A 14,601-nucleotide genomic window follows, 5' to 3' on the forward strand; every position below is an offset into this window, starting at 1 on the left:
ACCCACTAGAGAGGAGCCAAGGATGCAATTAGAAATAATGTAGGGCCTAATCCTTTGAGGGGCTGAGTGTTTCTCACTAGGGCATTGAAACCACTTGAGGAGACAAACTGCACTTTGTAGTAATTATTTGGCAACTGGTAAGACCAGGGTCCTTCTATGATTATTTCTCTATAATTGATGTATTACTGCTTCTAATCCAGAGAGAAACAGGGCTATGAACTGTGTTCATTGAAGGCAGAAGGAACCAATTTATAGACGATGGATTTGGGAAGGAGCAACTTGGCCTCTGGAAAACCTTATTCCAAGGGTTCACCATACTTGGCCTTCATTTTGAACAAGAATTTAAGAGACTAAAAAGTAGAGTGCCTGCATGTTTTGGTACCCAAATGGAGACATATTCCTGAAAGCAGGCCTGTTTCAGCTGTATTGGCTTAAAAAAGGAAAATGGAGAGGTCAAAATGTACTCAGCATGATTATGCAGAAAACAGGAGACAAAAAGCATCAGAAAAAAAGCTGTTCAATTAATTAAGAGGAGACGAATTCTGAAGTCCCTCATGACAGACGAAGCACAAACAGCTGAGAATAATTCCTGACAGAAACTTGGAGTAAGAATGAAACTACAAAATCTCAACAAACACAGCCTCTGAATGAGCTTAGTTCACCAAGACTTGTTCTCCCAAAATGGAAGCAAAGTAAAGAAATTCTATAGGATATAGATAAAGAAAATATATTTTCTATATATATTTATATATAAAATACATATTTTTTTTTAAGTTATCCTACTAGTATTGTCTGCAAGTTTTGGCTTCACTTCATAATGAAGAAAGTTGGCAAATAAATATTAAAAAGGACTATTTTTTTGTCCTGGTTTCTGCCGGGATAAGAATTAATTTTCTTCCTAGTAGCTGGTATAGTGCTGTGTTTTGGATTTAGTATGAGAATAATGTTGATAACACACTGATGTTTTAGTTGTTGCTAAGCAGTGCTTACACTGGTCAAGGACTTTTCAGCTTCCCCTACTCTGCCAGGCGCACAAGAAGCTGGGAGGGGGCACAGCCAGGACAGCTGACCCCAACTGCCCAAAGGGCTATTCCATACCATATGGCCTCATGCTCAGCCTATAAACTGGGGGGAGTTGGCCGGGGGGATGGGCAGCGATTGCTGCTCGGGGATGGGCTGGGCATCGGTCAGTGGGTGGTGAGCAACTGCATTGTGCATCTTGTTTTGTACATTCTATTATTATTATTATCTCTTCCTCTGCTGTCCTATTAAACTGCCTTTATCTCAACCCATGGGTTTTACTTTTTTTCCCTATTTTCTCCCCCACCCCACTGTGGGGAGGGGTGAACGAGCAGCTGTGTGGTGCTTAATTGCCGACTGGGGTTAAACCACAACATTTTTCAAGATAACAGAAGCTTGAGAAAAAAGTGACACAGATTTTGAAATGTCTCTCATGAGAGAACAACCATTTCTCAGTAGTTGTTTTTAAAACTCGAATTTGCCTGGCTGACTAGAGAGCTCTGGCTCGAACTGAGGAGAAAGAGGAGAGTCTATGACCTCTGGAAGAAGGGGCGGGCAACTCAGGAGGACTACAGGGGTGTAGCGAGGCTGTGCAGGGAGAAAACTAGAAGGGCCAAAGCTGAGCTAGAGCTCAGTCTGGCTGCTGCTATAAAAGACAACAAAAAACACTTCTTCAAATACATTAGCAGCAAAAGGAGAGCTAAGGAGAATCTCCAGCCCCTAGTAGATGTGGGAGGAAACACAGTGACCAAGGATGAGGAAAAGGCTGAGGTACTTAATGCCTTCTTTGCCTCAGTCTTTATTAGCAGGGCCGAATGTTCTATGGGTACCCAGCCCCTGGAGTTGGAAGATAGGGATGGGGACCAGACTGGAGCCCCCATTATCCAGGGGGAAATGGTGAGTGACCTGCTGCACCACTTAGACACTCACAAGTCTATGGGGCCTGATGAGATCCACCCGAGAGTGTTGAAGGAGCTGGCAGATGTGCTCACCAAGCCCCTTTCCATCATTTACCAGCAGTCCTGGCTAACTGGGGAAGTCCCTGCTGACTGGAGATTAGCGAATGTGACACCCATCTTCAAGAAGGGCCGGAAGGAGGACCCGGGGAACTACAGGCCTGTCAGCCTGACCTCGGTGCCGGGGAAGCTGATGGAGCAGATCATCCTGAGTGCTATCACACGGCATGTAGAGAATAACCAGGGGATCAGGCCCAGCCAGCATGGGTTCAGGAAAGGCAGGTCCTGCTTGACCAACCTGATCTCCTTCTATGATAAGGTGACCCGCCTAGTGGATGAGGGGAAGTCTGTGGATGTTGTCTATCTAGACTTCAGTAAAGCCTTTGACACGGTTTCCCACGGCATTCTCCTGGAGAAACTGGCTGCTCATGGCTTGGACGGGTGTACTCTTCGCTGGGTAAAGAACTGGCTGGACGGCCGGGCCCAGAGAGTGGTGGTGAATGGAGTTTACTCCGGTTGGCGGCCGGTCACAAGCGGTGTTCCCCAGGGCTCGGTGTTGGGGCCAGTTCTGTTTAACATCTTTATCAATGATCTGGACGAAGGGATCGAGTGCACTCTCAGTAAGTTTGCAGACGACACCAAGTTGTGTGGGAGTGTTGATCTGCTGGAGGGTAGGCAGGCTCTGCAGAGGGACCTGGACAGGCTGGATCGATGGGCCGAGGTCAATTGTATGAGGTTTAACAAGGCCAAGTGCAAGGTCCTGCACTTGGGCCACAGCAACCCCATGCAACGCTACAGGCTTGGGGAAGAGTGGCTGGAAAGCTGCCTGGCAGAGAAGGACCTGGGGGTGTTGGTTGACAGCCGCCTGAATATGAGCCAGCAGTGTGCCCAGGCGGCCAAGAAGGCCAATGGCATCCTGGCCTGTATCAAAAATAGCGTGGCCAGCAGGACTAGGGAAGTGATTGTGCCCCTGTACTCGGCACTGGTGAGGCCGCACCTGGAATACTGTGTTCAGTTTTGGGCCCCCCACTACAAGAGGGATATTGAGGTACTGGAGCGCGTACAGAGAAGGGCAACGAAGCTGGTGAAGGGTCTGGAGCAGAAGTCTTATGAGGAGCGGCTGAGGGAGCTGGGACTGTTTAGCCTGGAGAAAAGGAGGCTGAGGGGAGACCTCATCGCTCTCTACAACTACCTGAAAGGAGGTTGTAGAGAGGTGGGGGTCGGTCTCTTCTCCCAGGTAACAAGTGATAGGACAAGAGGAAATGGCCTCAAGTTGCGCCAGGGGAGGTTTAGACTGGATATTAGGAAATTTTTCTTCACCGAGAGGGTTATCAAGCATTGGAACAGACTGCCCAGGGAAGTGGTTGAGTCGCCATCCCTGGAGGTATTTAAAGGACGTTTGGATGAGGTACTTAGAGACATGGTGTAGTGATGGTTTTTGGCAGTGTTAGGTTTATGGTTGGACTCGATGATCTTAAAGGTCTTTTCCAACCTATATGATTCTGTGATTCTGTGATTCTGTGATTCTGTGATTCTGTGAATTGCAAAACTGGTTGGTAAAGTAAGGCTATCTTGTGTGTCTGAACACACAGCTGCTGCCTGTAGAAGATGGATTTTCCTATTGGAAATCACTGTGTTTGTTGGGGTATATTTAGTTGAGGTCTAGCCTTTATGTCCTAAGAAGTGTTCCAGCTCTGTCATCAATGGCTAGCTTCACAGTGTAAAGCACATGAGTCTCTTGAAATCCCAGCCACTAACTTAGATGTTGAAATAGAACCTAAAAACCTTGGAAATTCTAGATCTGTTTGAGGAAGGTTGAACACCATTGAAAATGCCTTAGGGACTGTATCCAGCCCCACCCTTTCCCTCCCCTCACACCCTTATCTGGGTGTGCGGGAATGAGGAACCACAGCAAAGTCTTGAACTTAGTAGCAGAGTACCTAACATGCTGTGCTACCACTAACAGATGGGCAGAATTATAATTCATAAAACAATTATAAAATATATAATTGTTTATAATTCTGATAAACATCTATAATTCACTAGATGTTTATCAGACATCAGTCGAAAGAAACTAGAACAAAGATTGTGTAAGTATAGTTTTGCCTCTTGTTGCTTTTTGGGGTTGTGGAGTTATTTTAACTGCTTGCAGCATAATTGGCTTTGATGCAAATTTATTTTCCAAAAATATTAAGCAGGAAATAGGAAGTTATTCTGATGCTACCATGAATTAAAGCCAATAATACTGGTAATTAGAAAGTAAAGCCACAAATATATTACACATACATACATTATTTAAAATTAGTTCTCAAGAGTTCAGAAAACAGAAAAAAAAAACCCAAACCTGTCTTATTTCCACTCTGCAACTCTAGCTGTAAATGCCCCAGTGTTACCACTTGGATCAGATCAGCTATCATACTGTGATTTCAGTAATTCAGGAGGGGAATCATGAACAAGCCTTATGCCCTGAGTATGTACTTAAAGCCAACACAAGAATTAGTGTGACAAGCAGCAGTCTAGTCTGACCTCTTGCAGAACAGTCACAGATTCTCCTTCACATCCCACTCAACGTGTGGTTGAACCAGAGAAAATATTTTTGAAAGCTATCCAAAATTATGCAATGTTTTCAAAAGAATCAAAAATGTAAGCAAGGCACCACAAGTTTGAAAGTGGAGGGAAATAAATATAGAAACCATAAGATATTAGTTTGCAACTTGTCTGAAAACTTAGAGATGTAGCTAGAATAATACAGAGGTATAAGGAGTGGTTAAGTTTATCTTAATAGCAGTACATGTGCTGTGAACATACTGTAAGGTGATTAACTCCCATGGAGACCTCAAACTGGAAGGAGGATTGGCAAGAGCTGGATTAAGGGAACTTTGAGAGGAAAAAACAGACCGGGCAGTTGAAATGGGAAGAAATTTGAAGGTGAGGATATAGAGAATTGAGTATGGAGGCACTGTGGTGCTGGAAGAGATTAAGAGCCAATTCTAGAGGGGTAGGCATGGTCTTCCAAGGAGAAGGAATTGAAGTTTATCCATACTTTATGCATGTTCACCTGTGCACTATAAAGGAACGATACCATTTTTGTATCGAATCTCCAGATTTTCTAGACCTCCCTTCCTAACAGGTAAAGACTAAGTGAGCTCCTTTGACAGCTGCCAATTCCCTTTATATACGTGAGGCCATATGTCTCATAAACCCAGCACAGCTGCAGTATACCACCCACTTTGGCCCCCTCTGAAGAGTATGCATTTTTAAGGCAGGCTTTGAGGGAAAAGGCACAATTAGAACACTGTATTTCCCAGAAATCCTGAAATAGTAGAGCACAGGTGTGAGGACACTCTGGAAATACAATCTTCTGAAGAGGCCACAGGTCAGGATTCACACCGCACACCTTCACCATTGTGATCCTCACAAATCACCAACCTGTTTGTGTCTGAATTTCTCTTCTAATATTGTGGATAACAGTTTGGCTTACCTGGCAGCAGCTATGCTAAAGGATAATTAATTATTTTTCATAAAATGGTTTGAGCTCATGGGATGTAAACCACTTCGGAAAGAATATGTTAACGTTATTAAGCCTTTGAGTAAAGCTCTAGCTCTGTCCCAGTGATGAATGACACCTTTAGTGCTTTGAGACATGATTCTGAATAGCTTCACACAGAAGTCTCTTACCTTTTCATAAAAGAAAGAAGAAACGTTTCATTTTATTTAAAGCAGGCATGCGTTAGTCAACTATTTTTTAGCATATATTGTTATTACACTCTGTGTCTGGTAATGAGCCAAAATTCATAAAGCAGAAGTGGAGACAACACTGAGATTAGTCACAGCCAGTGACAGGATGAAACTATTTTGTCTGCTCTGCAATCTCCAGGATAATTTTCAGTGACAAAGAAACAAGTAAAATATTATTACTGTATGCATAAAAAGATATTAGCATGAAAATAATTACTATATAGAAATAAAATTATCAAGCTATTACATATAATGAGAGGAACTGAAGAGGTAAACCTGAAGCTATTTATGCATATTTTTGCTTCAATTTAAATGCAGACTGGTATAGTTAAACTGGGTATTAACTTAATGATCACATTTCATCCTCAGTGTGCCAGCCAGAAATGGAACATTAGCCACCTGTGATGAAAAGCAACAAAAAAATAAAATGCCTATTAAGTCAATATAAGTGCAAAGGAAACTTTAAAAGAAGCCTGAAGTGATACAATGAGAAATAGGAGAATCCATTACACCTCGTGTCAATAGTTTAAGACAAATTGGTAAGGAATGCTGTAAGGAAAAAGTAATTATCAGCAAAAATCCTGCTGCCGTAACTTGATGCAAGCATATTGTTCACTGAGAAGCTCACTGTGCTCTACAACCATTAGCTGGTTTAATTCTAATTTGGGGGTTTTGTTATCATCATCTTTGTAAAAGACAGAGGCATGGAGAAGGTGAGGTGTATCAGTAACACAAAGGGTCCCAAACCTATGCTGTAGGAACCCAAAACTATGTCACTGTTATTCTGGTGGTATCCACATACTGAACAGCAATCAGATCTCTATTCCTTGAACACCTAAAGCAGTATGCAGGCAATTTGCAGTCTAGAGGCAGTAAGAGCTGAGTGACTGAGTTGTTTATGGATACATAGCAAGCATGTAGCAGAGCCAATACAAGGTCTGCTGGATCACCATGTCTCTTCAGGACATTGTTTATCCTTTTTCTTGCTTGTGAATCTGTTGCTGTTGGAAACTATCAGTCACTCAGTCTTGAAGAGTCATCTCAGTCATTTAGCAACAAAAGAGCTCCAGCACAGATAAGGGTAATGACCCAGCTACTCTGCCACTTTTTTTTCCATCTTTGACATGGATGAACCATCTTAAATGAGACTCTGTGTTTGTTCAATCCATGACTGCTGAGAGCTCTTTAAAGGACTGCAGTACAAATCAGCTGCATGGCTTCTCTAATGTGGACACCACTCAGCAACAAACCTGGCTGCTCAGCCCACTCAATTACAGTGCTTCAGTTGAAAATTATTTTAAGTCATTGTTGTCCTGGATTGGATTTAAACTGAGTAATTTGAGGCCTATTTCCACTCCCTTAAATTCTCCAATAATAAGAGAATCCTTGTTAAAATACTGCTAATGGATAAGTTTTGTTCCAAATCTGGGTCAGCACTTTTGGGGCCTTCTCAAGAATTCCGTGAAATTCTCAAATTAATCTTTTTTCACTGAAGTATATTAAATGCTAATAGAGCATGGTACAGCAAGTGCACTCTTAATGCTGTTTCAGGTATCAAAATCAAGACTTTCATGACCAGTATTAGTTGATGAACCAAAGCAGAAGTAAGCAGGAGGCACAGGTTAGAGACGGATGAAGAGAGAACCAGATGGTGCAACTTAAAAACAGCACACTTGGTGGAAACTGAAATAGTTGCATAATGCAGAAAAATAAATTGTTATACTACAAAATATTCCAGACAAAAATGTTCATGTGAAAAGAATCAGATGATTCCTGTAGTTTGTCACTAGCTTGTCACCTGGAGGCACAAATGACTAGTCTTGTAGCCAGGCCTTTTACTATACCTTTTACTGTTGCCTCAAATATATGCAGAGGTCCAGAGTTTTTTTTTTCCTCTTTGATTTAACCCATCTGGAGCAGGATGCAGTGGCCAATAACTAACCTGTGCAGAAAAAAACTACATCTAATTGCTTATTCCTAATCTAGCCTGCTGCAGCATTCTATTACTGTGAATCCTAACAATTATTAAATTTGGCATGTGTGTGGAATGGTATTTATTCAATGTTTTATGCTGGAATTACCATATAAATGTAGCTAATAGCTAAACACAATACAAACAGCTGCAATATATTTTGTTCCTGGCTTCCCTAACAGGCAGGCAACATTGTGCAATTTAAAATGGGTAGACTGGGGGAAAGGGGGAAGGTGGTATAGGATAGTACCAGTGTGGAAGTGACCTGACTGTCATGGTGCTGAGCGCATCCCACCTCTCCTGCTGGTTTGACTGCCTGGACTCAGGATTGGTTTGGACATGGTGCAGGTGTCTGGCTTTGAGAAGCTAGGATCTCAGGGAACGTCACAGTCACCAAATATCCCTGCTTCTGAACGGTCATTTGGGGAAGAAGAAAAAGAAGATGGGGGATTTTTCTGATTCATGGGGAATTGTGGTGCATCTATGCTTCCAGTAAACCTGAAATACAAAGTACTGGCCACCTCAGCTCTGTACTGTGCTGCGTAAAGATCATTTATGGTCTGAAATAAACTGCTAGACTAGAGCAAGCCCTTCCCATCTGCGGTCCATTCAGCAGCTTCTCAGTCAAGAGATCAGAATTTCATGTCTGTAGAGAGACACTCTGGTACAACCTATAGAGAAGCACGACATCTCTCCGAGATTATCAAAATGAATTATCATGCATTTAAACTTGCCATTTGTGGGAGGAAATCTTGCTTTCATAGTTATGGTTAGAATCACTGGGAAAAGCACTGTTGCAGCATCAGCTGCAGTGAAAGTATTTTTATTTTGCAACTGGAGAGAATAAAAAATAATTTCTACCATCCCTTAGGATGATAGCTGCTTTTGCTCAGATTGCTTATGGAAATAGATTAATTTTTTTGTAATCAAAATGAAAATCTTCTGATTGTAGGACATATTAACAGCATTACTAAGGACTAGGAAAGGCACGAGCAACCTAAAAAGACGTATTTATTATATGGCAAATACACCAATTTTTGAAGATTTTGTTTCAAATTTTGCTGAATTAATTTGTTGAATTAGTTTGCTGAATTAATTTGTCGAATTAATCAACCTTTGGAAGAAGTCATATAAGGATACTATGATTATTTCTTTTGCTCTATTCATCTGCCTCTTCTCATTCAGTATTTGACCACCTCTCAGTCTTGTTTAGTATTCAGCACTGAATATCAAAGATAATCTGTTTCTGTAATACATGAAATTACTCCTTCCTGTTTTCTAATAACAGGCTACCATGACTTATAATGAGTATGTGCAGTTTTATGCATAGCTTGAATCTGTTATAACTTATATGTATTTTCTGCCATCTTTGAATAGTCTGATCAGCATTCACTAAGCACATGTAAATAACTTCAAAATTATAAACAAAACAAAACTTGGGAGTTTTCTTTTATGCAGAAATCTTAGCAGTAAGCCCTACACCATACAGACTCTGTAGGGGAAAAAGCAGCCCGGTTGAGGGGACAGGAAAGTGTGAATTTGTCTTGTGGAGATTATTAACTCCGCAGGACCCTTCTCCTAATCCGAGGCTCACTGAAGTCAACAGGAGTCTTTCACTTCAGCCTTTTTTTTTTTTTCTTTTTTTTTTTTTTTTTTTTTTGCATGTGTCATATATAACTTGCCCTTCCAGGCATGCAGCTATTTTTGCCTTTGAAGGAGAAGAACAAGTTTGAAAAAGTCTTGGAAGTTCAGACTGGGCTTTTCAGAAATCCATAGAAATCTGTTGGTATTCTCTAAAACTGACTAACAACCTGATGAATTTTGTGGAGCTAGGCTGTAATACAATAGCCTTTGGTCAATGCTGAGGGAAAAGAATGCCAGAAAAAAGCAAAATAGTAAGACAGAACTGACATTCATAATTTTGTTGAATTCAACAGGATTTGAACGAGTCTTTGAACTACCACATGGTAACAAAAATACCCTATTGCTAAAAACCACCAGAGATCATTCTGTTTGCCATATTATTTCCTTCCAAGGTATATTAAATCATCTGATGTGACTGGAGATGGCTCTGTTCAAACAGTCAGCTGTGGTCTGAGTGCAATAGCACAATTATAATATTGGGATTTATTTTGTCCAGGTCATGAATACTTATTTTTTTTAATTATCACAGTTAGATTTACAGTCTAGACATATTACAGCCTGAGTTTCCACTTCAAAAGTGTTTCACTCACACTCTACCATATGACACCATTTTAAAATTAGGTAAGTAGAAAATATAAAAAGCACTGTGTGCAATTGCCCACTGCACTTCCAGAATCACTGCCCTGTCTGTTCCATATCTAAGAGCCTCTTGTTATAAAAAGATTCTTTTAGTTGCTTATCCTGTATGTTCTTGTTCTTATCTTCAAGCTTTGACCTTTTATTTTTCATTATTCACCTTTGCAAAAAGCCAGTTGGCAGCAGTCTATTCTTTTCCATTTCAGGCTTTTGTACACTGCAGTCTCACTGAGATTTCTCTTGAAACATAAACACCAAGTTTCACAGTGTTGAATATTAACTCCTTCCTCTAACTCTCAAAGTCCTTTTGGTTTCTATGGTACCATACACACAATGATGCCTTTCACGTCTAAAGTACCTGTACCTGCCCAGTGCCCAAAGGAGATTCTTAGTTGCTTTGCATCTTTTATGCTGTACTTCTGTAGATCAAGTAATATTGCACTGAAGAAAGGCTGGTTTAAAAACTGAACCTGAAAGAGATCCTGCTTTGAGTTTTCTAATTCAATTACATATTCCCAAGCAGAAATAGACATTCAGGCAGTAAAAGTGATTGCTAATTAAGGATGGTCTTCAGTACTTTGCTAACTAGAAGTTTTATGGTTAAATGATGGTTCCAACTTTCTAATTTAGGGACCATTTTGTGCCCTTATTCTCTATTTAAAGATATATATCAGCAGAAGTCCATACTGATAAGATCTATAAAGATCTTGCCTCTCAAAAAAAAGCATCAATTAAATTGTCTTGTTTGTTATCCTGAGGAATTTATAAGCAGTAATTATTCTTGGCTTTGTCTTTTGTCAATTTATGACAGTTCCAATTTCCTAAGTGGGTAATTATGCAACCCTTTAATCTTACACTTCCCCCAGGAAAAAGATCTTTCTAGTCTTAAGAAACTGCTCTGTGCATAGAAGACTTCATTTTGGTTGTAATGATATCCTGAAAAAACAGCTCATCTCTCAATAGTTGTTCATCCTTCTCTGACAATGAAGACCCTGTAAATCTGAACCAATCTGGAGTTCTTGTAGAAATCTAATGTGATGCATAGGACTTAATGTGATATTCAGACTTAATGTATCTTAAAATCTATACTGCCATCCTGTATTTGGATGATAAATTCCATTTGTTCTATCTTGCACTTAAGCTTTTGGATTTCAGCATTCTCCTGACTTGATGCTGTCAAAATTGTGGTACTCATCTACCTGTGAAGATGGAGATTTTGATTAGCTAAAGGGAAAGGATCAAGGACAGGGAAAGGGATTTTTTTAGGTTAAATGACAATGGCTGGTGTAAAATTAAGTGAAGGTAAAGAATAAGCTTAGACTAGAAACTAATAACTATCCAAAGCAGTAACATTCTGAAGCAGTCTTTCAAGTAGGATATTGGAGGAAAGCTACCAAAGCTGTTTTAAACTAAGATCAGAACATATGGATCTTTAAAGGGTCTGGCCTGACTTTGTGGGGAAAAAAAACCCAGACAAGTCCTGTGAATAAGCTCAGGTATTGTATAATTATCTGCAGTTGCAGGAGGGTCAACCCAGGAAGTAGAAAATATTAATTTGACCATTATCTAGGGCTTTACTCTTAAGGCAGGATCTAGCTTTTTGACGTCCAGTGTCCTCTGCAGTCAGACATTGCCCACACAAAGATTGCAGACTCTTTCTCCATGTATGAAGTCATAAGGATCGATCCTGTCAAATTAAACTATCAATTCAAGATAGCGCACCATCTCCGCTTTCATATTCTTCCATCTGGATCTAAGGGTGTCTGCTTATGCAAGGAACTGACTCAGTACAACAGGACAATTTGCTACCTAATTATCTGTAACTAGAATAATTTATTTTCTAGCTGTAAATCTGTATATGATTTGGTGCTGTTTTATAGCACTGTCATTAGGATTTACATGTAGGTTTTTTCTACTACTGAGAGTTCTACTAGCTTTCTCTATTTTTATATCATGTCTTTGATCTGTGACTCATAATACCGTGGATAGTCCCCTAAACAGTCAATTTTAGGAAGAGAGGGAGGACTTTTCCTCAGTAGTACCCCCTCTGGCAGCAGTTTAAAAGCTAATACAAACCATATTTACAGATCACGAAACAGAATTTCAGCACTCACAGCAATAAATGCCTAAGGAGTCAGAACTTAATATTGAACTAAATGTTTCTTTGAAAATATAAGATAAATATAACTTCCTATGAACATCTTCCTGTAAACAATTAAATAAAAGCCCCAGGCCTGATTTGATTGTGCTGTAATATTAAGTCAAAAATACAGATTTTTTTAAAATGTGATTGCAATTTACAGGAAGTGCTTCTGATGTAAATAAATTCGGGGTATGCAGAAGTATGTCCACTAACATAAATTACCCTAATGACACTCACAGATTGGGTCTTGAAAACCCTTAGGGGCTTTGACACTGCAATTATAGGGCTCAACCTTGCTACTTTGAAGTTGATTCCAAGACTCTGTCTAGGCAATTTGCATGCCCCAGCCAATTTCCATTACAGTCAATGATAACAAGGTTGCATACATCTCTTCAGCCTGTTAGAGGGCAAATGCATAAAAATGAGGAAAACAGAATCATGAAAATAGCAAAGGGAGTTTGGAATTAATGTCTTTCTATAAAATCCTTTTTAAACTCAAGTCCCATTGAATTATGAAACTCCAGAGACATTATTCATGGATTCACATGTGATTCTCCACTCAGCTGAAACCGAATCCTCTGTTTTAATATAAACTGCATCTCTGAGTTGAGACAGTTTTCAAATATCCAGATTCTAAATTTGGCAGGTTTAACTTTATTTTTTCTTATCATGGCTGTGATAAGGTCACTACAGCTCACACCTTCAGATGCAAGCTGGTCTACGAGTGACTGCTCAGTATCCAGCTTGGTATCATCTCAGTACAGTTCCTATCACACATCAGACATAAAAATCTAGCAACACAGAGTGTCTTTACTGGTATCTCAGATATAGTGATAGAGTGGAATAAGGACTTGCTCATATACAGAAATTTTTCAGAGCAATTACAGCACACTGGAAGGCCATCATCATGATTGGTGTGACCATTTCAGACTTCAGTTTCCAGCATCGCCAGTGCCTGAACTGAGCCACAAACTCTTCAAGACTAGTACAGTCCATTCGGAAAATAGCCTGTGGTATCTCATCCAGCCATTTCTGTTGTGTATAAAGAAGGATTAAGTGGTTTTGAGTGGGATTTAAAGAAGAGCTGTCCATATAATTAGGTCTGCAGAGAATTATGAAAGACTTAACTAAGTACTGTAATTGAATTGTGCAAGAACATTTTGCAGGGTTCCTACTGTTATTCCAATTTTAAATAAACTCTAGTTAAGGTATCAGTACTACATTCCTTGTTGCCAGATGCTCTGACAAGAGGATTTTTCACACATTTGGCTGGTGGCTTTAGGTGAGGTGTGAAAGCAATTTCCCCCAGACCACATTACATGTCAGTCTGAAACTAAGCAACCTAATTTGTCTTGCTGTAACTGAAATTATAGAGTGGCATTTTTCCACCTCTTGCTAGGAGATGTACCACTGTGTATTTCATATCAGTGATTCTCCTGTTGACCTAACCTGATGGAAGGGTGCCCTCAATATCCCAGTAGGTCTAAAACCAGAAGCTTCTCCTAGTATTCTGTTCTTCTGGTTTCTCTCTCTTTTCTCTCCCCCTACACACAGACAAATTAATAAATGAATAAATCTTTGCAGATGAGACAAATTAGCTGATCTTGCATGAAATAGTTTCAGCACTCAAGTAAGTGCTGCTTGCAGAAAACCCAGCAATTTATCTCATTTGTTTGTGAATAACAAGTCATTACTACTGTCCAGCCTGCCTCAGCCTTGACCTGGATTTTGTGAGGAGTGGCAGGCAGCTCTGGTGCAGAGGTTGGTTTTCTCTGAGCCTGAAAACAGGGGCACCACCCAAGGGGCTCTGCATCCAGCTATGCTCTCTGCTTCCTCCTGGCTCCGGAGAAGGTGTGTAGTAAATTGCTGTACATCTTTCCCTTTCAACTTGCACCTGCCAAATCTTTCCAGCAGCCAAGAAGCGGGACAGGGTAAAGGCCATGCCAGTTCCTCAGTCCTCCCCACCTGCCTGTTTTAGGGAAGATACAGGCCCCTAATTTGCTGTGCTTTACTCATAAGCAGCTTAGACCCAAGATTTGAGCAGCTTTGGGATGGAAAGGGACCTGCCTACTTTCTTGAACAAACAGCTGTTTCTTATCACAGTCACAGCTATATCACATATCACCGCCTTAGAGAAGATTTTCTTAATTATATACCCAGCCTGGGAATGTGTCCCATTTAAAATGCTGCCCAGAGAAATTCTCAGTACCAAGGTAATGTGTGACCTCATCCTCTCACACCAGAAAATGAAAGAGAATTATCCCTGTTTTGCAAAAATCAGTGTGTGTGATACAAATACTTGGTGCAAAGTTGGAGGTCTCTCATATGAGAAGCCAGCTTTCTTATGAGGGAGGTCTTAGAAAAATTAATAGCTTTTTTCATCTGAGCCCAGAATCTGATCTCAGTACACCTCTACATTACAAAGCTTGAGGTCTAGATCTTTGACATATGCTGAACATATATGTCTCTGGGAATCAGCCACCACAAAACCA

General features: G+C 40.4%; 1 protein-coding gene across 1 annotated transcript in view; it reads right to left on the minus strand.

Moving 5' to 3' along the window:
• Positions 1-14,601, minus strand: part of BMERB1 (bMERB domain containing 1) — a 56,559-nt gene that overhangs the window by 28,337 nt on the left and 13,621 nt on the right. The gene's annotated exons all lie outside the window — the stretch shown is intronic.

Source organism: Mycteria americana, chromosome 12, assembly GCF_035582795.1.
Source record: "Mycteria americana isolate JAX WOST 10 ecotype Jacksonville Zoo and Gardens chromosome 12, USCA_MyAme_1.0, whole genome shotgun sequence".
Taxonomy (NCBI): domain Eukaryota; kingdom Metazoa; phylum Chordata; class Aves; order Ciconiiformes; family Ciconiidae; genus Mycteria; species Mycteria americana.